This window comes from Aphelocoma coerulescens, chromosome 1A, assembly GCF_041296385.1.
Source record: "Aphelocoma coerulescens isolate FSJ_1873_10779 chromosome 1A, UR_Acoe_1.0, whole genome shotgun sequence".
Taxonomy (NCBI): Eukaryota; Metazoa; Chordata; class Aves; order Passeriformes; family Corvidae; genus Aphelocoma; species Aphelocoma coerulescens.
This window is the reverse complement of record NC_091014.1, coordinates 2,005,284-2,026,355: the sequence shown is the minus strand read 5'-3', so window position 1 is coordinate 2,026,355 and position 21,072 is coordinate 2,005,284. Positions and strand designations below refer to the sequence as shown.

At 47.9% G+C, this 21,072-nt stretch overlaps 1 protein-coding gene across 1 annotated transcript in view; it reads left to right on the top strand.

Moving 5' to 3' along the window:
- Nucleotides 1–21,072, top strand: part of UBE2H (ubiquitin conjugating enzyme E2 H) — a 47,595-nt gene that overhangs the window by 5,550 nt on the left and 20,973 nt on the right. The window lies entirely within an intron of this gene.

Sequence of the window (21,072 nt, the reverse complement as noted above, 5' to 3'; positions counted from 1 at the left end):
TTTTCCCAATTTATTTCCATGGGGTTTTTTCCTAAATTGAAAATCTTGATAGACTTTTTCCCTCTTTGTTTTCTTCTTTTTTTCCCCCCTAAATGTAAAGTCTTGATAGACATTTCTCCTCATTGTTTCCTTGGGGTCTATTCCGAAATTTAAAATCTTGATGGACTTTTTCCCTGTTTGTTTTCTTGGGTTTTTTCTCCCCTTCCATCAGGGCAAAGCAGCAGGAATGGGGCTGTTGGGAAGGGAAGGGGCCTCTGGAAGCACCCCAGTGCTGGGTGCAGTGTCACTGAGTGTTCTCAGCACCTGTTGGTGCTTGGTGCCCTTCTTAAACCGTGATTTAATCGGAGCCATACCCGGGATAAACACATAACAGGTTGTTGTTAAGGAGGGAGAGAGCCCACAGTTAAAGTGACAGGCTCCCACATGGAGCAGATTCCGAGCCAAATTCTTCCTAGTTTTATGGTCTGCTTAAGTCAGAGGTGATCCCACCCTGAGGCAGAGGTGCCTGAATTTTCCTGCTGTCCTGGACTTCATTCCAGCAGCAAAAATGCTGAATAACGTCTCTTTTTTTTTTTTTTTCCTTTTTTTAAAAATATTAAATGGGAATTATAGATGTGGGTGTGTGTATCAGAGCTCAGCACTTCATTGTGTGTCTTATTGTGTGCATTCAGCTTCCCTCCTTTCACTCCCTCCATTTCCCTGTGGATTCTGTCCATGTATTTCTGGAATAATGAACATAGAGCCCTGCTCTTTGTTTTTCCTCACCAAAATAGAGCTCGCGTGACTGAAGGATCATCCGACCTTGTCATCTCTGGTTTCTACTGGGTCATGCAGCCCATGTGGATTCCAGCAGGAGCCTGTGGATGAGCTGCCCTGGCTGTTGGATGGGATGGATCTCCCAGCACATCCCAGGGAAATGGGCTGAGTTGGTTTCCTTGCTGGCAGAACTGTGCCGTTCTCGCTTTTCTTTTCCCTGCTTTTTTTTTATTCCCTTTTTTTCACCTCCTTGGGGTGCTGAGAGCTGTCTGTGCCTTGGTGTGGATACACCTGGAATGCTGGTTGTTGTGGAGGAGTGCAGGGATTCACTCACCCACCACCAAGGCAGTCTTTTCCCAGGCTTTTCCCTCTGCTGTCCCCCCTCATCCCATTGCCTTTATGACCACTCACCTCTAACTGCTGCCTCCTCATCTTCAGTCTCCATCTTTTCCCAGCTCCTCAGCCTCCCTAAGGATCTGTCCGAGACTGAGGTTGGATTTAATCTCTTGGAAAACAGTGATTTTGCTGCTTCTTGCTCGTGTATCCAATAATGATTGGGCTGGTTCTGGATTGAGGACTTGGCCTCTATTTTATTTTGCAGCTTCCAAGAGCCATCCTCTAATCTTAAATCATTTCACTGATTCCCTGGAGCAAATTGATCCAGCCTTCCAGGAGAAGCCAAATCACTCCCAGCCCTTTTCCTTGGCATGAGGGCTTGCAGATCAGTGGAGGGGTGGATCCGTGTGGAGCATTTGTAAACTGAGCTGGTGGTCTGTCAGCTCTAATCCCTTTAAACTGGGAATTACAGAGCAGGGCTGGATGTCCTGCATGATCCACATCCAGGAGGTGATGGAGACTCCCAGATATTCGTGACTCAGCGTGAGGAAGGGATAGAGCCATTTTGGATTGTTTATCTGAGGGTCAGGTGCTGCTTTCCAGAAATTGCTGCATTTCCCTGTGCATGCTTTCCTTGGAATAACTACAGGAAAACAGCATAAAATATTTTTTTAGGGACTGCACAAATAGAGTGTCTGGGTGGATTATTCTGAAAGGTTTTACACTCTCTGGCTTTAATTGTTTGGGGTTTTTTGGTGTTATTTCCTTAAAAATGAATGTTTTGAATTCATGGTCATGTTTTCTTTGGGAAAAGTCTACATTTATGACAGTTGCTGCCTTTTAGAGGAGCTTCACCCTGGAGGCTTTGTGTCATTCCCTGTTAAAGACTGAGGTTAAAAGCTGACAGTTGATTGTTAAATAAATTTTGCATTATTTCCAAATTCCAGGGGGCTTTTACCTGGCTTTGAGCAGTGGCAGGGGGGGCTTGGGGTGGGAATTAGAGCCGTGCAAATCCTTGCTGCCTTCTCTCCAGTGTCAGAGCTGATTGTTTCTAGTCACTGCTGTGTGGATCTTTCCTAAAGCCTGGGTTGGGACAGTTGGAATGGGAGGGAAGGAGAGGGATGAGGTGGTGCTGTGCATAATGAAGGAATGGGATTGAGGGAGGAGGAATCCAGGCTCCCTTCTCCCAGCCCCAGAGTGAGGAATGGCATTGAAAGGTGAGCTTAAGGATGTTTGCACCAGGGAGAGACACTGGCAGGCTGTAAAATCTGGGATTTTGAGAAAACAAAACAGATTTTAGGGTAGGATCAGCTATTTACACAACTTACCAAGCATAACCCCTGAAAAAGTAAAAAGCAGTGTGTGATACTGAGCCTGAGTGTCCCAGATTAACCTCCACCGTGGTAGATTAATGGATGCAAAGTTGAAAAGATTGATAAATTATTAACTTAACCACGTTGGCTTTTTTTTTTTTTTTTTTTGTGGGCTGTGGTGCTTTGTTTTGTGCTGGTGCTGGCAGGTCCGGGCCCGCTCCGAGGCTGTGTCCAAGGAGACACCCGATTCCTGCAGCAGGAAACGTGGATGAGAACACAACCCTGAGTTGTCTGAACAGAGATTGAAAATCATTTTGCTCTAAAAGGAGTTCCTAAATCAAAATGCTGGTTTAGAACTGAGCTCCGAAGCTCTTGGATCACCAGTGTGGCCACAGTTGAAGAGCTAAGACTCATCTTGGTTTTATGAAATGAAGCTGCTCCTTTAAGCCTTGCTCAGTGGAGTGTGAGTGGTGTGAAGCCAGATTCTTTTTTTAGTTTGAAAAGGACCAGGTTTAGCTTTCAGATGCATTTGGGGAGGGGAGTTGTTGGCTTTTTAAAGCATAATATTGGGAGTTCTGCACTGAGAGGAACGTGGTGCTTCTGGAAGCTGCAGGAACAACATGGAATCACTGTTTGGGTGGGAAGGGACCTTAAAGATCATCCACATCCATCCCCTGCCATGGGCAGGGACACCTTCCACTGTCCCAGGCTGCTCCAAGCCCCGTCCAGCCTGGCCTTGGACACTCCCAGGGATGGGAAGCCCACACTTCCCTGGACAGCAAGAGCATGACATGGAATTAGTGAGAGATGAAGCCCAAAACTTGCCTTTGAGCTGTTCCCAAACTGATTTGTTTGAGGAAAATCCTTTTTAATCTATCCTCTTTTTTTAAATTATTTTTTTGTTTCCCTCTTTTTTCTTCCTTTTTAGGAGTGGGGAGAGGCTTCTCCCTGCTGCTAAATCCAGTGAAAGCTGCTCCATCAGGGGAAGCTGGCGGAAGCCACCGCTCCATCACCCTCTCCTTTCTGCTGAAGGCAACTGAAACTGGTTTTGTTTTTCTTCAGTCTGATGCCATTAATTCAGACTCAGTGACCTTCCCCCTCAGATCTCCAAAGCCAACAGGGCTGGACCCGGTTTCACGTGGCAGCCAGGCAGGTTTTAAACCTCACAATACCCCGGCTGCCTTCCCGCTGAGCTCATGTTCTGCGGGGCAGACGTGTCCGTGCCCATGCACTCGGCAGCACTGCGATCCTTTCCGAAGGCATCCACATTCCCCTTGGCTGTGCTGCTGAATTTTAGGAACTCTCTGAACACAAAGTCAGCTTTAGAAACCAGCAGGGGCTTTGTTTGGATACGAAGAAAGTCAGGGGTTGATTTCCACAAGTTTTGGGGATGGCCTTGCTGGGGAATCCTCAATTCCAAAGTCAACAAGACTGAAATAAAGGAACAATCCTTCCAGGAGTGCAGCAGTTATCCTGGGAATGTCAGATGTCTGAGGTGACTCAGCGTGGTTACACTGATTTATTCCTTGCTGCTCCTGAAGGCACCTCCTACTTTTTGTTTCCCACTGTTTATTTTTTCTTTTAAGGCTGTGTCAGTGTTGAATTGAGGGAAGCAGTGGAAATAAGGAAGCTGAATGATCAGTGCTTTGTTTAACATCGTTGGTAACTTCATAGGCCTGGCTTAGGGAAGGAATCCGTGCCTGGATATTGGGGAAAGCTCAGATCCCAACAGGAGAATGTGCTTTGAGAAGGGGGAGACGCAAGGCTGGGTTGAAAAGTTGGGATGTCAGAAATCAGATCCCGGTAAGTCAGTGCCAGAGCCTGTGTTCCTTGAAAGGGAAGGTATGTGAGGAGGTGTTAACTCACCCTGCTCCCGGCTGGAGCCGCTCCACGCTTTTTTAAAAGCTGAGCACACCATCCTGAGCTCCTGTGCCTCGTGTCAAGCTCCAGGCTCTTGGATTTAAACATTTTGTCATGCTCTCAACTGCTGAGAAAGCTGCGTGTTACTGAGAATCCACTGGTTTTGTTACTTCATGGTTTCTGTCGCACTTAGTTTGGTGTTGCCACAAAAAGATACATTTAAATACTTGCCGGGTTCGGTGCAAAAAATCCCCGGAAAGTAACCACGTTCTGCAAGCTGGGCAGGAGGCAAAACCAGCGTGTTTTACACGTGGAGAAAAGCCCCAGCACCAGCGACAGGAGTGGAAAGTGTCTAAAAACCCCAGTTTGGCGGGACTGAAGAAATATTCCCGCATGGTTTTAGCAAATCAGTTAAACTGTGAACCCTGCTTGAGTCACTGGTCACTGCTTGAATTTCCCCCGGCGTAAAACCGAGACTTGAGCCTTGCCAGATGAAACAAAAGATACCCTAAAAGTGAGCTGATGAGCAATAATGTGCTCCTAACGATCCCTTTCATCCCTGGGAAGGCACCACTTTGCATTTCAAGGTTTGCCACAACTGTGCTTTTGCTCTGAAATCAGGAAATTTGCTGACCCTGCACAAAGCCCTGCCGAGTTTATTGACCACCAGCATTTAAACCATCTGCCCATCTTGGATCTAAACTCAATTTTACACGTTTAGGGAATAGACTGTGGAGGAGAGGGATGTGTTTGGCTCTTCTGGTGTGTCCCAGAGGGTCAGAGCCTCAGGGATTTGGAGCTGCTCTCCCTGAGCTGCATCACAACAGTTCTTACACTGGCACCTTGATTTGTGCAGCTCCTCAGGTGTGGTCCCAAACTGCTGGAGCTTTTAAAATGTTAGTTCTCTGGAAAAAATCAGGATCTTTCCTCACTTCAGCAGGATTTATTGGAAAAGGCTGAGGGGTAAGGAAAGATTTGCCTGTTATGCCTGTTTAGATGTAGCAAGAAATGGGTTTGTGGGGTTTGTGCAGGGATTCTGTCGTGGCAAAGTGCCTCGAGAGAGCCCAGGTGCTGCTGGTGCCTCTTCTCAGCATTGTGCACGTGGCTTTGGGGCCTCTTTTCCATTAGTTTTTCTCTGGAGTTGGTTGGATAAGTGGGAATTGTGTGTGAGAAGAGCTTATCTTGTAACACAACAAACCTGGTCTAGGGAAGGTGGCCCTGCCTGTGGCAGGGAGTGGGAATCAGATGATCTCTAAGGTCCATCCCACGCCAAAATTCCATAATAACTGGAGTCTGAACCAGCATCTCTGTCTTATTAGAGGCAAATTTTAGTCCTGTGTTGATAAATATTAGATTTGCTATAGTTTGCTTATTTTTAGACTTGTATCTGTTTGCAGGGGCTTCCTGCTCAGTGTGGCTGGGATGCAACAGGATTCTGCAGGGTCAGGAGATGCATTAATGTGGTTTTTTTAAAGAGTTTTGGATTTTTTTTCAGCTCAGTAACCACTGAGTCCTTAAATTGTCCTCTGTGGCTCTTGGTGGCTTCCAGAGTCACAGATTTCTCTGTTGTCACCTGAAGCTCAGTGTCATTAAGGCATTTCAGGATATTCTCTGTGTGAGTTTCTCCTGCAGTTTTCTCCAGACTTGGAAGGCACCAGAAGTGAAACCTGAGATGGGTGAACTCCATAATCCTCTGCAGGTTTTATTTCCAGTGGCAGCTGGGAATGTGCTGCTGAGCATCCCAGGAAAAGGTGGATGGGGCTGTGGTGCTGAAGGCTGTGACACTCCTTTACAAGGTGCTTCAAGCAGCAGAAAAACGCTGAAAGAGGGTGGGGAGTGTTCACATAATTCTTGCAGGATGGATCAGAAGCTGAAAGCACTTGGCTCAAGCAGGTCCTTTGGGTACAGGTGTGAAATAATCCCCACCTTTCCCATTTTGGGTCTCCTGAAGTCACCCAGAAGGCAGCAGGACTTTGCCACGTGCACATCCCTCTCTTAGGAAGTGGCTGGAGCTGCCACAGGCGTCACAGAAACCCACATCAACTGGTTTTTAGGTCATTACCAGACTGGACTAAATTTAGCCTGTGAGCCAGAAGTTTGAGGTTTTGTATCCAAATTCCTGCTCCATCCCTATTTCTGGAGCATCTGGGCTGTGCCCTACACCCAGTCCTGCCTCTGCTGAAATCCCTGGTTCCTTTTAATCACACAGGGCAGGGACCACGCTGAGCTTGGGTTGGGAAGTTCCTGAATGAGGAAGTGGAGGTGGAACTGCAGGGAAGAGTAACAGGACGTGGAGCTTCCTTAGGGATGATGGGCTTGAGTCCCATGTAGGGCTGACAGTGTGGCCAAGAGGAGAACCCTGTCCCATTTTTGTGTATGGATCAGCTGCATATCCCAAAAACTGTGGCTTGCTGAACTCTGGTTGCTGCTGGAGATTTGTGTAGGTTTAGGGTGGGAACAGCTCAGAGTAAAGGGAGAAAACCACTTTTCTCATTACCCTTTAAATTTATCTCAAGGAAGGAATGTTCCCACTTTTTTTTTTCTTCTTCTTCTTCCAAGCCCCACATCTCTGCTAAAATTGTCAAATGGCAGAGATGAGTAAAGGGGAGGAAAATAAGTCACTGTGGCAGCACAAGGGAAAATTGCTGGGAGCAATGTGCTGGTTCTGTAATTCCAAGCTGTCTTTATTTTAACTTCCTTGATTGTTGCAGGATTCTGGTGCTTTGCAGCAGCACATGGCTTAATTGGTTTTGGTTTTTTTTGTGGATTAGTAATATTGGCCTCTAAAATGGCTTCAAGTGTGTCAAGGCTGCTTAATTCTGATTTATTAAAGAAGGCTGTGATAAATGTGTGTCTTTGAAACCCTGGCTGGCTCTGCCGGAGGTCACCTGGAATTCAGAGCATCTGGCAGAGGTCGGCTCCAGGCTTTTTGTTCTGTGCTGGGGAAAACCCGGGGGGTTTTATCAGCTCCTCTCTGAAGGAGGAGACACTTCAAACTTGGTGACAAAATCCCACTTTTCAGGCAGCTGCACCTGCTAACGACTAAACTGTTAATTAGTTTTTAGTGCCATTGCAGTGGTGTTCCTTTGTCTCGTCTAGAATGGTGATTCAAAGAGATGATGTCAAGGAATCTTCTGTTTCAGCTGAATTTAACTCATTATGAGAAAGCTCTGCCTTCACTCCAAAGCTCCCCACCACAGCCTAAAAGCTGGGGATAGCAGTGTCCTGACAACACCATTTATCCTGGCAGTGTGGGGTGTATTCCAGGGCTGAATCCAAAACTCAACTTGGATTTTAAATTGACTGCTGGTATTTTCTTTTTCTTTTTTTTCTTTTTTTTTTTTTGATCCACGTAACAAACTCCAGGTATTGTTATTCCTGCAGGAAACCTCCAGGCGAGTTTTTCTTCCTGCAGCTCTCAGAAATACGAGGACATAAATTTCGGGATGGCTGATTTGTAGAACTCCCCTGGGCTCTGTCTTTCACAGGAGTGCTGAGCCTCTCGTTAGGGAGCTGAGAGGGAAGTGGGATAATTAAGCCTGAGCAGATGTGCTAGAACAAGATACTGGATCAGGAGCAGGAGTGTGGATGAGCTGCTCCTGATTCCAGCGGATGCAAACTCACTCCTCTGTCCTGGTTTTCCTCTCCAAGTGGATTTGGTGCTTCTGGTTAGGGAACTTTACTTCCAAGAGCTTCCAGCAGAGAGAGCACCTTCCAGACTCTCCCAGAGAAAGATCCCAATCTTTCTGCAGCCCTTCCACCTCTACAGCTTGGAGGTTATTTTGGAGGAATCTGCCCGGCCACAGTGACAAGGACTTTGTGTTCTGTGTTCCTGTGTTTTACCCTCTGCTGTTCTGCTGGTCTTGTTATAAAAGAAATTCCCTTTTTCCCTTCCTCTGGTTGTGGTGGTGTCACCCGTGCCAAAGTGGCTTTAATGAATCCTTCCAGTGCCTGAAGCGGTCTTGTAAAAGGAGGGAGAGGGACTTTGGAAGGGCTTGGAGGGACAGGACAAAGAGGAATGGCTGTAAGCTGAAAGAAGGGACTTTTAGATGGGATCTTGGGAAGGAATTGCTGGCTGGGAGGGTGGGGAGGGGCTGGAATGGAATTCCCAGAGAAGCTGTGGCTGCCCCTGGATCCCTGGAAGTGTCCAAGGCCAGGCTGGATGAGGCTTGGAGCAGCCTGGGACAGTGGAAGGTGTCCCTGCCCATGGCAGGGGATGGATGTGGATGAGGTTTAAGGTCTCTTCCAACCCAAACCATCCCATGATTTTAACCCCTGCCTTCTGGGAAACGCTGACATCAGAGGCTTCCCATAGTCACAGAAACCCACGGTGCTTGAGAACAGTCTGGACCTTTTCCTTCTGCTTCTGGTGCAGCTGCTGAGCAAAGGACGATCTTCAAAGCCTGGAAACCATAAAAAAAAAATCTAGAAATGGCTGTTTTCCATGCCTGCCTTCAGCACGACAGCTATCCCGGGAGCTGGGCACCCTCCACTCTTGGCTCTGGTGCTGCCCCAGCTCTGCCTGGCTGTGGTTTTGTTGGTGCTGGCGAGCTCCAGGCTTTCCAGACATTCCCATCTCCAAACAAAGCTCCCAAGGCTTTGCTGCCTGCTTCCTTGGCAGCCTCCGGGCGCAGCCCCGCTCCTGCCTTTCCGCTGCACACGGAAGCTCATGTGGGGATCATTGTTCATTCCAAGTGTGGCTCTCTCATGTCTTCCTCTGGAACACAATGTATCTTTAGACCTTAAACTTGCAGGAAAATCCTGGGCGATTTTCCCCTGGGAAAGGCCAAAAACCCCTCGGAAGCGCTCAAGACTTGAAACCACTCTTTTGTGGGCAAGTGTTGTTCTTGGTGCAAAGGCTGATGGTGGGAGCTGGATGCAGGAGGAAATGCTGGGATTAAAGGAAGCACCAGCCTGGTTTCCTGAACTCCCAAGGCTGATAAATGAACTTTCTGCAGGTGGTTTGGTGATTAAATGACCCCTTGTCAGTCTTTTTAAGTTACATTCTAAGCTGAATTGGCCAGGCTGGGTGGAACCTGGAGCAACCTGGAGCAGTGGAAGGTGTCCCTGCAGGTGGAACTGGATGGTTTTAAGGTCCATTCCAACCCAAACCATCCCGTGATTCCAGTTTTCCAGAGTTAATGGCTTGATGGATGGGAACTATTTGTACTGACCCTCTGCCCAACCTTGGAAATGGTGTATTTGTATTTTCTCAGGACTGATCCATGTGGTGGAATCCCACCCGACTTGGCAGAAAGCTCTGATAGACTCAGATTTATTAATGAGCCCTTTAAATAGAGATGGCCAAATGCACTGGACAAAAATCTGGGACAAACCCACTTGTGCAGCTTGGCTGTTCCCAGCCAGCACTGGGATGTTGGCTGTGTTTATGGGATCCACTGGGGAAGCCACAGTGCCCCATTGCCCTCATTCCATAGGAAGGATCAAGAGGATAATTGATTTAATAGCCATGACAGTGGCACATTGGATTGCTGGAGGAATTTCTGTACAAAACTCTGGCATGCAGGAAACTCCTACACTTTTTCCTGTAGGAACACTGGGCTGCAGTTTCCTGGTGTGTGGGATTGTGGTGTTTTTATATTGCAGGTGGCCTGGAAAGAAGGAAAACTTTATAAACTTCAGCTGTGTGTAACCAGGCTGCTTGTTCCTAAATCACTTGGGGTTTTCCTGCTTTGGTGTGAGAGAAAAGAGGGAAATTGTGGTTGTTTTAACTTCACCAGGTCTGTGATTCAGGTTTGGAGTTTGAGCTAAAAACCCAACAAAAATTGTCTGTAAATCCTGCCTGAGCTGCTCCTTTAAAACACTTTGAACAAAGCCAAGGAGGGGGGAAGCAAATCTGATCCCTCTGGAAGTTCTGGCAGGGCTCCTTCCTGCAGCAGAGAAGGGAACAAATCCCATCCTCCAGGGTTTGGGAGGGATCTGTAAAAGGCACAGCACCCTCAGGTCCCCAGCACCAGAACATTCCCACGTGGGGATGGAGGGGACTCTGCAGAACAACCCCACACTGGAGAGAACTCTCTTTTCCTTGGTGTTGGAGGTGCTTAGGGAACAGGACAGGAAAAATCCCACTGGATTCTGTTCCTGGCAGGCCATGGAGAGCTGTTGTAATACCTTACCCCGATGCCAAAGGAGCAGGATCCTGCCCAGGACTTCAAATGGGTTTCAGATGAGCCTTTCCAAGGTGTGGGTGCTGCCTCAGCCCTTAAGGAAGGATTTTGGGTGCAGGCCTCTGCCATAGGCTGGATGTTGATGTTCATCCTGATTTTCCACTGCTTGTGAGCCGCTCTATGCCTTCTCTGCTGCACCTGAGAATCAGAAGAGCAGAATTTCACTTGTTCTTGAAAAAAACTTTTTTTTATATTTTTATATTTTATATTTTTAATAGTGTTTTGAAAGGAACAGAAATCCCCAGGTGCCTCAGGAATGATCCACCCTGAAAAAAACCACCTGTAGCTGGTGGAGCTTTGTGTATTCCTTCAAATCAGGAGGTGGGAAATCTACATTGAAGCCAACCCATGATTTTCCCGTGTGTTACTTTAGGTTAAGGGAATTCATTAATCTCGAGCTTAATTTCCAAATCCAGTTGGCTTTTATTTCCTACACCCATGCTGGAGAAATCCCAGTGGGTTTAGAGATTTGTTTTAAAGCTCTTTTCTTTGAGGATTGGCAGGTAAGAACCCTTCTCCAGGAAGGCTCAGAACTGCTGGAGCTTCCTCAAGTAGCAAAGAATTCTGGAACAAGCAACTGGGGAAAGGCCTAAAACTGGAGAGGGTAAGTTTAGATTAAATCTTAGGGAGAAATTCTTCCCTGTGAGGGTGATGAGACCCTGGCACAGGTTGGCTGGATCCCTGGAATTGTTCAAGGGGGCTTGGAGCAACCTGGGATAGTGGAAGGTGTCCCTGCCCATGGCAGGGGTGGCACTGGATGGGCTTTAAGGTGCCTTCCAATCCCAAATTTTATGATTCTATGAAATATCCGTTGTTCCCTCTTCTTCAGGGGACAAATCATCTCCAAAATATCTTTGGGAGACCTTACTGCTGTTGTGGTTGGTGCAGAAAACACCTGGGTGGGAGGCAGTTCCCTACTGGGAGTTTGGATTTTAAGCACAAAAGCCAATTATTGTTGAATTAAAGTTGAAGCAGCTTTGTGAGCACCAGAGCTGCCTAATTTTCACTGGCACTGTCTATTTCTGTGCTTGCTCTGGGATCTGAGTCTGGCTTAGAGTTCAAGCCCAGCTTGCCCAGGCTGGATTTTCAAACAGCTGGTGCTGTCTCAGTTCTGAAAGCCATGGCTTGCAAACTCCTCTTACAAAGCCTGGTGCAGGCAGGACCAGGAAATGCATCCCTGAGTATTTCTAGTGGGGTTGGAAGGGACTCTGCAAAACAACCCCACGCTGGAGAGAACTCTGTTTCCCTTGGTGTTAGAGAGGCTGGGGGAGCAGGACAGGAAGAATCCCACTGGATTCTGCTCCTGGCAGGCCACGGAGAGATCCTGTCAGGATCCTGAACAGGACTTCAGAAGTGTTTCCTCCCCCTTGTGATGTTTCAGCAGTTCAAGGCTTGCTTTGTTTGTGGGAAGCCTCTCTCAGGGCTGATTTTTCTTGGAGCATCCCAGCATGGAGTGTTGATTAAAGCAATTCGCAGGATTCCCTGGTTTCACACCTCCTCAAGTCAGTGTTAGGCTGTAGTTTGAGCTGAGGATCAGCATCTTCTTCCTGAGTCTCTGTGGCCCAATTCAGCATCTTTTGCAGGCAAGGAAAGATCCTGGCAATGGGCAGCAGAGAGGATGTGGAATCTGCCTCCGGAACTGGACCTGCTCCATGCCAAAGCTAAAATTAAGCTAAATTTAAGCTTAAAATATTTCCTTTGACACTTTCTCCTTCCTGCCACTGAACTCTTTATCTTGTTTAAAATCAAGACCTTGACATAATTCTAGATTTTTTTCCCCCTGAATAAGCCCGTGCCAAAGCTCAGCTCTTGGCCTCCTCTGCATGTGCTTTGAGTGCAAACATCTCATCCCAAGGGCTTTGCAGCGGGAGGAGATGGATGTTTGTCCCTTTGGGGCTTCATGTCACCATTGCTGAGGTGCTTTGAGGCACTTTCTGAATGACTGTGGAAGTTTCTGGGAGTAAAAAAAGCATTTCAGTAAAATCTACAAAAACCTAAACCAAACCCCCCTTGAGGGAAAAGGCCACATCTTATAATAATACATTTTTTTCCCCCTGAAGACTAAATTAGAGAAGTATTGGAGTATGTCAGAGCAATCTGCTTTTAACAGACCTGCTGCATTCTTGTAAATCACGTGATGAGACAGCCCCAAATACACTTAAATCTTGGGTTTGGTGTCAGGTCTAGCACAGCTTTGGGGTCACGCTCGGTCCTGTGGTTTCACAACCATGGTTTCTCTTTCACAAGAGTTTCAGCACTTCTTGAATCCTCCCGAAGAGGAAATGAACCATTGCCAGCACACCTGGAAGAAGCAACGATTGCATTTTCTCCTTCTCATATTTCACTGAAAACACTTGAAATTTCTGGCTGCTTTGAGAAGTTGATTATTTGTACATGAAACACTCAATTCCACCAGTATGTCCCATCTCCATGGAAACCAACTTCTCTTGGTGGGAGCTGGAGTGATGCAAATATTAAATGTGGTGCTTCAGCTCAGGGACAGATGTGTGGCCACCTAAACTACTCCAGCTCCATCCTCCCTGCTCCTGGATCCAGCTCTGGCTTCCCCCTGAGCTGAAACTCAGAGCAGTGAATTGTTCTGGTTCCTGATTATTTCCAGCTCTCATGGAATTCTGGGAAGCTCAAGCATCAGGTGTGAGTCGAATCCTGAGGATGTTTTTGTCTCTCCAGTTATCCCAGAGAAGTCCACGTTGTCTGGTCCTTCCCCGAACAGTGCAGTTCCCTCCCTGTAGGATCCATTTAAGGAGTTTGCTCAATGACAGTTGCTTCTAATTAGGTGTTAATTGCACTTCTTGGATCCCTGTTTGGCTTTTCCAGAGATTCAGTGAAATCTTGTGCTTGTGGAGGCAACTCTGTCACGTTGTGGTTAGGCACAGGGACGTCACTTCAGCTTTATTGATCCCAACTTCAACTCCTTTACATCAAATCCAATCCCTTTAAAATTCCTATGCCAACTTCTCACCTTGACCAATGCATTTCCCTGCCAGGACTCGTGGAGGTCTTGGTTTAAAGGGATTGGAATCCATCGGTGGGATGGAGGGAATTCCTGGTGCCACCACTGCAATTAAATATTGGCCCATCCCGTGGAAGCTGAGCGCAGTTTTAGACAAGTCTGTTCCGATCCGTTTAATGCAAAAAATAAAATACAGGATCATGGAATCATTTAGGTTGGGAAAGGCCTCTGAGCCCATGGAGTCCAACCCTTCCCAGCAATGCCAAGGCCACCACTGACCATGTCCCCAGGTGCTACATCCACAGGGATTTGAAATCCAAACAGGGATGGGGACTCCACCCCTGCCTCAGGCAACCCATTCCGGTGCCTTACAACCCTTTCCGGGGAGACATTTTCCCAAAATCCACCCTGCCCCTGCCCTGGCCCAGCCTGAGGCCGTTCCCTCTCTCCTGTCCCTGTTCCCTGGGAGCAGAGCCCGACCCCCCCGGCTGCCCCCTCCTGTCAGGGACTTGTGCAGAGCCACAAGGTCCCCCCGGAGCCTCCTTTGCTCCAGCCTGAGCCCCTTTCCCAGCTCCCTCAGCCTCTCCTGGGGCTCCAGACCCTTCCCAGCTCCGTTCCCTTCCCTGGATAAAAGATCCAGTACGTACCTGTCTTCTTTTTTTCTCAAGTTGAAACTTCTTAAGGAGCAACAGAGAGTTGGGGAGGGCCGTGAATGAAATTGTTTCCCACAGGAAAAGAGCAGTGCTGCTCCATCCAGCATGGAATGAGATGCATCTTGTCTTCCTGTGATGGATCTGGTGAAGGAAAACCAGGTTTGGAGCCTGGAATGGAGGGAAAATGCTGACTTCAGTTTCTACTGGGTTCAGAGCAGCCAACTCGTTTGCAAAGTGTCTCCAGGGAAAAGCTGACTTCTCCTTCTACCTTTTCCTTATTACTCCTGTTTCTTGGCACAAAGATGGGTGGAAATCAGCCAGATGTAAATCACCAGGAGCTCCAAAGAAAGCAAGCCAGGCTGGAGGCTTTGCTGGAACAGCATTTCCTTCTCCCCAAATCCCTGTTTTCATCCAGAAGGTGCCTTTTGGTTCACAGGGAAGTGCCTCTCGATGGGGTCAGTGGTGACTGAAGGGTTTGTCTGGGGGAAATTTGCCATCCGTAGGTGAAATTGGGAGGGGTGCCTGTGGAATAATTTAAACATTCTTTTTCTTGTGTGATTTCTTACCTCAGGCAGGTAAAATCTGGTAGAGAAGTGGCCAGGAAGGGTTTTTTTAAAGCAAAGCTGCATTTCTAACAAGGAAACTCTTGTGTGCAGTAAAATGAAAACTCAGCAGCCGAGCACAGGTTGCTGTGCAGTTATTAATTCACAATTCCTGTCCTTGCAGGGCATTTTTGGCAGCAAACAGAACCGGTGTTGTCTTACAAGGAGTGAAACCCCCCTGTGTCACGGTGTCCCTGGTTCACTTGTCACAGGGATCAGCAGAGGCAAGGGATGGGAAAGGTGTTCATCCTCAGAGCTTTGCAGAAGTGCCTTGATGTCCTTTTTCTGTACTTGGTAGGATTAAAATCAGTTTTGTGGCTTTCAGAACTGTGGGATTCCTGGACAAGTCCAGTTCAGAATCACAGAATCCCAGAATGGTTTGGGTTGGAAGGGACCTTAAAGATCATCCAGTGCCTGCCATGGGCAGGGACACCTTCCACTATCCCAGGGTGCTCCAAGCCCTGTCTGGCCTGGCTTTGGCCACTGCCAGGGATCCGGGGACAGCCACAGCTGCTCTGGGAATTCCATTCCAGCCCCTCCCAATTTTCCTGGCCAGGAATTCCTTCTCACCCTCCCAGCCAGCAATTCCTTCCCACTATCCCTCTAGCCCTGCCCTCTGGCACTGGGAAGCCATTCCCTGTGTCCTGTCCCTCCAGCCCTTGGCCCCAGTCCCTCTGCAGCTCTCCTGGAGCCCCTTTAGGCCCTGCAAGGGGCTCGCAGCTCTCCCTGGATCCTTCCCTTCTCCAGGGGAACATTCCCAGCTCTCCCAGCCTGGTACAGAGCAGAGGGGAGCCTTTGAAGCATCCCTCTGGCCTTCCCTGGACTCTCTCCCGCAGCTCCAGGTCCTGCTGCTGTTGGCCCCGGGCTGGGGCAGCTCTGCAGGTGGGGTCTCGTGAGGGCAGAGGGGAGGGAGAAGCCAAAGGAAGGTTGGGATTTGCCCCAAGGACCTGAGGATAAAGCCCAGGTCGCCCCGGTGGTGTCATCCCAGGAATTGTGCAACAGAACATCCTTGGCAAATAACAAACCTGGCTTTGGCGCTACAAAACCCCTCTGCTTAAAGGTAGAAACTGTGAGGATGCCCTGTGGCGACGAGAAGCCCTGGCTAGAGGAAAACCCGTGGATTTTAATACTGGAATAGTTTTAGCCTGGAGTTCTCAAGAAGTTTGCAACAAACGAGGTGCTAAAAATCCACCTCTTGCTGCTAGAAGAAATCACAGCTTTTTGTTGCCTTTATAACCTTTTTGACTTCTAAGAGTCCTTTTTTTTCTGGTGTCCTGCAGGGCTGGCCTGAGGGAAGTTAAATGTGAGTAACGGGCAGGGAGTTGAGGAAAATAGGGATAAAAATGCCTTAAAGCATCAAAGCCCCGGCGCCGGCTGCGGTTTCACGTGCACCACTGGCACCTGGGGGTGTTGTAGCAGGAAAAGGAGGGAGTTTGGAGGAGGCAAAGCAGCTTCCAAGGGCTTGGAGGCAGGGAGGGACTGAGCTGAACTCGCCCTTTGCTGCCCACGCGCCGGGAACTCCGTAAATCCTCGGGCTCGGTGTTGCTGCGAGTGGAGCTCATCTGCCTTTGCAAGAAAATAAACATGAATAACCATCAGTTGCACTAATAGAGGTGATTTATGTTGCAAAACGCTGCTTGCAAAGACTTCAGAGGGATTCACACCTCTGACACCTCGAATTTCCCGTGCATGGTGGTGTAAAGCTCTTCACAATGGAAAAAATCAAGTGTCTGAGTGTTAATCTCATTTTGAAATCACCTTTTATCACAAAACGATTTGCTCAAAGGCAGGTTCTCTGCTTAGGTGGCAGGGCTGGATGATTTATTTTTTAAATGTATTCAGGTATGGTGTTTGGTTTTCCCTCAAATTCAGGATGTTTTCTCTGGTGATGTTCTTCACCTGCAGACAAGTCTCGAAATAAGAGAGGACACATCAGAGATCCTTAGAAGGGACTTGATTCCCCATCATGACCCTCAGCCCATCTCTCACTTCAGTTGTAACCCCCAGATAAATCCACAGCTTTGTTTTTCCGTGGGATGTTCCAGCTTGCTGCTCCTCTTAGGGTCAGGGCTGCTCGCTGTATTTTCAGTGGAGTATTTTTATCTGGAAGCCTCATTTTTCCAAGCTTGTAACTAATGTTAATTTGAAAGAAACTTAATGAAAGGGTTGGTTTTGGGATTTTTTTTTTTAGTTAAATGTTTGCCAGGAAAAAGCCACTCAACCCTGTGAACAGACAGACCATCTGTAGGCCGTGATGTTCATCTGGGATTTGGGGAGATCTGAGTGTGAAGTCAAATCCTAACAAAATTTTTTTTTATTGCTGCAGGGGAAATCCAACCCTCCAGTGGTGGGTGGCCCTGCATGAGGATGAGGAAATGGGAATTTGACCCTGGAACAGGCAAATCCACAGTGGCCATTTTGTCCTGACTGATGGGCAGGTCCTCACACTCCAGATTGGAAAGGTTTTGTGGGGGCTTTGTCCTGATATAGAAAAAGCAAAATGCTTTAAATTGCTTTTTATTCTGAGTGAGGAAACAATTTCCTGTAAGTTCAACCCTGGAAGCAGAGCCTTGATCCCGACAGGGAGCTGGGATGTTCCTGTCATGCGAATCCACCTTGGATTCGGCCTTGGAGCTCCTGGTGCATTTCAGGCACGGGATGGGGAGCCTGAAAAATTCCCTTGGCTCTGTCCTAGCAACCCTTCCAAGCTGATATTTGAAAACAAGCTTCCATAGCATCATGTCAATATTCCCAACATTTACTGGCATTAAAATTCTCTTGATAGTCCTGGAACTAAGATAATTTATCTTCAGGTCCTCAGGACTCACTTCTCATTTCTGTGGCTTTTGAACTTAGAAACCTGACTCATATCCAGATTTTTCTCTTTTCCCTTGACTTTTCCACTGGCTTTTTTTGGCACCAGGTCCGGTTGGCATCCTGAGGTGATGAGGAGATAAAAGCAGCAAGGCCAAAAGTCTTGGAAGGGATTTGGGTGATGGTTGTTAAACATTTTAGGGCGTGGGATGTGTTACAGGCTGGTTTTGTAGCTGTGAGCTTGACTCCATGTCCTGCTGTGGGGACAAGTGCTCCTTCCAGGATGAACCCCTGGGATTAGGAATGTTAAAAGTCTTTATCCATTAATTGCTTGGATTTTTTGTAAATTTGACTAATGAAAAGTGCACTGAGAGGCAATGTGGGCACAGAGGGATTGGCCTGGACAGGGTAGTCTAAAAGGTGAGGGGGCTGTGGTCTTCCCAAAAAATTCTGGGTGTGTGGTTGAATTCCTGGGGGCTTTCTGCACGGATGCACATCAGTATCCAATGAAAGGGGTGCTGGGAATTGTGGACACAAACGTAGCAATCCCGGGAGAAACGCATGGAGGTCACCTTAATTGTGGGAATCTTGCTCCAAGTTCTTGATGCTCCCTTCCTGGGCTTTCCTGAAGCTGTGCTCAGTTTGCTGAAGACCTGGAGCATTTCTCCTTGCTGGGAGTTACTTGGAATCGCTGCGGGATCCGGCACCAGAACCCTGAATGCAGGAAAGGAGATTCCATGTGCCCTTGGCACAACTGGGTTCCTTAAGGATTGTGGGTCTTCAGACAGGCAACTGCTCCTAGATCCAAGCCTGCTGATTAATTCCTGGTGTGTTTGGGACAGAATTCATCTGGGATTTGGTTGTAAGACTTTTGCCTTACGGAAAAAATTCAGTGTGAGCTGAGAACAGTTGGATCAGAGCCTGTGCTCCTCACTCCCAGATACATCCCCGGGAGTCATGGTGGAACTTTCTCTGGGAATGTGGGCTGGACACTGCTCTGAACACATCAGATCCTTCTGCTGTTCCCCTGTGCTGATTCCTTGTGCTGCTGGAGGGTTCCCTTGTGGCGGTGGGAGCAGCTTTGTGGGATGGAGGAGCCTGGAGGTCTCCCTCAGATTCCTGGTCTTCCCAGAGTCCTGCTTCTGCAATAAGTGTTTCCTTTCTTGAAGAATTTCTGGAGATGGAAGAAGCTTGTAGGGTGGAAATGTTCTTTCTGTAACAGCTCCATGCAGTTCTCCAGGAGTGCTCTCAGCTGTTTTGTTTGTGGAATTCCAAGATTTCACATTCCTGGGCATCTCTTCCATGGTGGAGAAGGGAGAGGGCAGATGGTTCACCTCTGCTGTGTTAGTAACTGGTGGCTCACCTGGAATCCACCTCATTCCGAGGAAAGAGGGTTTTCCCAGCTTCCTCATTTCTGCTAATGCACTTCCAGAGATTTCCCCTGTGTTGGTGCAAGGGTTTTATTGCTGAAATCTGCTTTATTTTCAGTCTGTCCTCAGTTATGGAGTTACGGTTTTGGTTGGGAAGGGACTTTAAAGATCATCCAGTTCCAACCCAAAGTATGGGCAGGGACACCTTCCGCTATCCCAGGCTGCTCCAAGCCCCGTCCAGCCTGGCCTTGGACACTTCCAGGGATGCAGGTGCAGCCACAGCTTCTCTTGGAATTTGTGCCAGGGTCTCACCACCCTCACAGGGAAGAATTTCTGGTATCATGTCAGTAAACAATGTGGTTGTTCCCAAACCTTTCATCCCAATATTTCTCCCTTTCATGAACCCAGTTCACTCACTGATTTTTTTGGTAGGAATTTTAGGTCTTTGCCACAACAGGGACAATATTCAGATAGGGCCCTGTGTGGCTCATTAATACTTTCTGAATTTGGGAACACCAGGATTGAGTCCGAGTGTGGAAAACTCGGCTTTAATTTACGGTCAGCATTAACTCACAGAGCTGGGGAGCACCCAGGCTGGGCCTGCTCAGGATCAGGCTGGGGGAGCTGGTTTTTATTAAGCAGGACTTGATTTAGTCCGAAGTGAAACCATTTGTGTTTAACCTGCTCCGTGAAGCTGCTGCGAGTGTGAAATCCTCCAGTATTAAACATTTTCTGGGCCATCATCGTACACAGCGGGACCGTGTGAGAGTTGGGGAACCTGGAATAGTTATCCTAAGGAATTAAATTTAAAACTTCCTGATGTGCTAATGAGTGACATGGAAAGATCTGGTGACAAATGTCCCTCAACATCAGCACTGAAAGCAGCCGTGATACTTCATTGGGAGGCTCCTCTCCGCAAACCTGGAGCGATGTCGCTTTTCCCAGAGATTCCCGTTGGATTTTAGCAGGGAAATCACTTGCACTGAGAGCATTTATGTTTCCATCTGCCCTTTGTGAGCTGCTCCTGGGTGACTGCTGGGTGCAGTGAGCTCCTTGCCATGGAATTTTAGGGCAGAGCAGCTCATGCTGAACTAAGAAAACTCCAGAGCCAAAACAAACGGCTGTAAACTTTTCCCTCACCCCATGAGAACGAGGGGAAGGAGGTTGTTGTGTCCAAACCCTTTTGGAGCCGACACTGTGGGAAAAGTCTGTCCAATCTGGGAGTCATTGTACTTGAGGAACTGCAATAAATCCTGCCGGACCCCGCAGATGGGACTTGGATCTCCTCACCCAAGCTGCCCACGTGGAGTCGGCACCTCGGGCTGCAGGAACCTCTCACAGCCCTTTGTGAGGCACCTCCAGCAGATTTCAGAGGTCATCATTTCAGATCAGGGATCTGAGGTGGGAATTCTTTGTTCCTGGTGGGTTGGGAATATTTGGGTTTGTGCCCAGGTGTCATCAAGGTCCAAGGGGGGTCTGTGGAATTCCTACGATCCTGGGCATGAAAGCAGGAAATCTTTTCCATCTGAGTGAAAAGTCATGTGGGGAAAAATGGGGGAATCTGCCTTTAGTTCCCAGTAGCTGGAACATTCCTGCCAAGCTCCTGCTGTGATGTGAGGGATCTTATTTGAAATATTCTGTGTCCCCTTCTCTCAAATGGGAGCAGCCTCGGAGCTGCAGAGCTGAAGTTCAGGTGGGAACAAACCTTTGATTTTCTCCTGCTTCCCTTGTAATTCATATCCAGACTATTGATGAAAGGGAATTGCTGTAGGATATTATTCCCAACCCATTAACCCTGATTTACAGCAGAATTCCTTATCAAGCTTCAGCGCTGAAACATCACCACTAATTGTCTTAACCGAGCCTTGCTTGGAATAAAGATTTCCTGCCTTTCCCATTGTATTCCCTTCTTCCCACTTGCCTTTCCCTTTGTATTCCCCTCTTCCCGAAGCGCTTTGATTCTTCCAGTTGTTCTTTTCACGCCGCACTCTCCCCCTTCTGTCTCTTCCAAGACTCCGGGTTTGTTTTTGGGCTTGCAAGTCAAATTAACATGAGAGTGCCACGATTTGCATGGGAGCTGTGGGAGGTCTCCACCAGCTCCGGAGGCAGCCGGGGAGAATGGAATTCATGGGAGCAGCCTCAGTGCATTTATTTGATGGAATTCATGGGAGCAGGGGCTGTGAGCAGCCTCAGTGCATTTATTTCA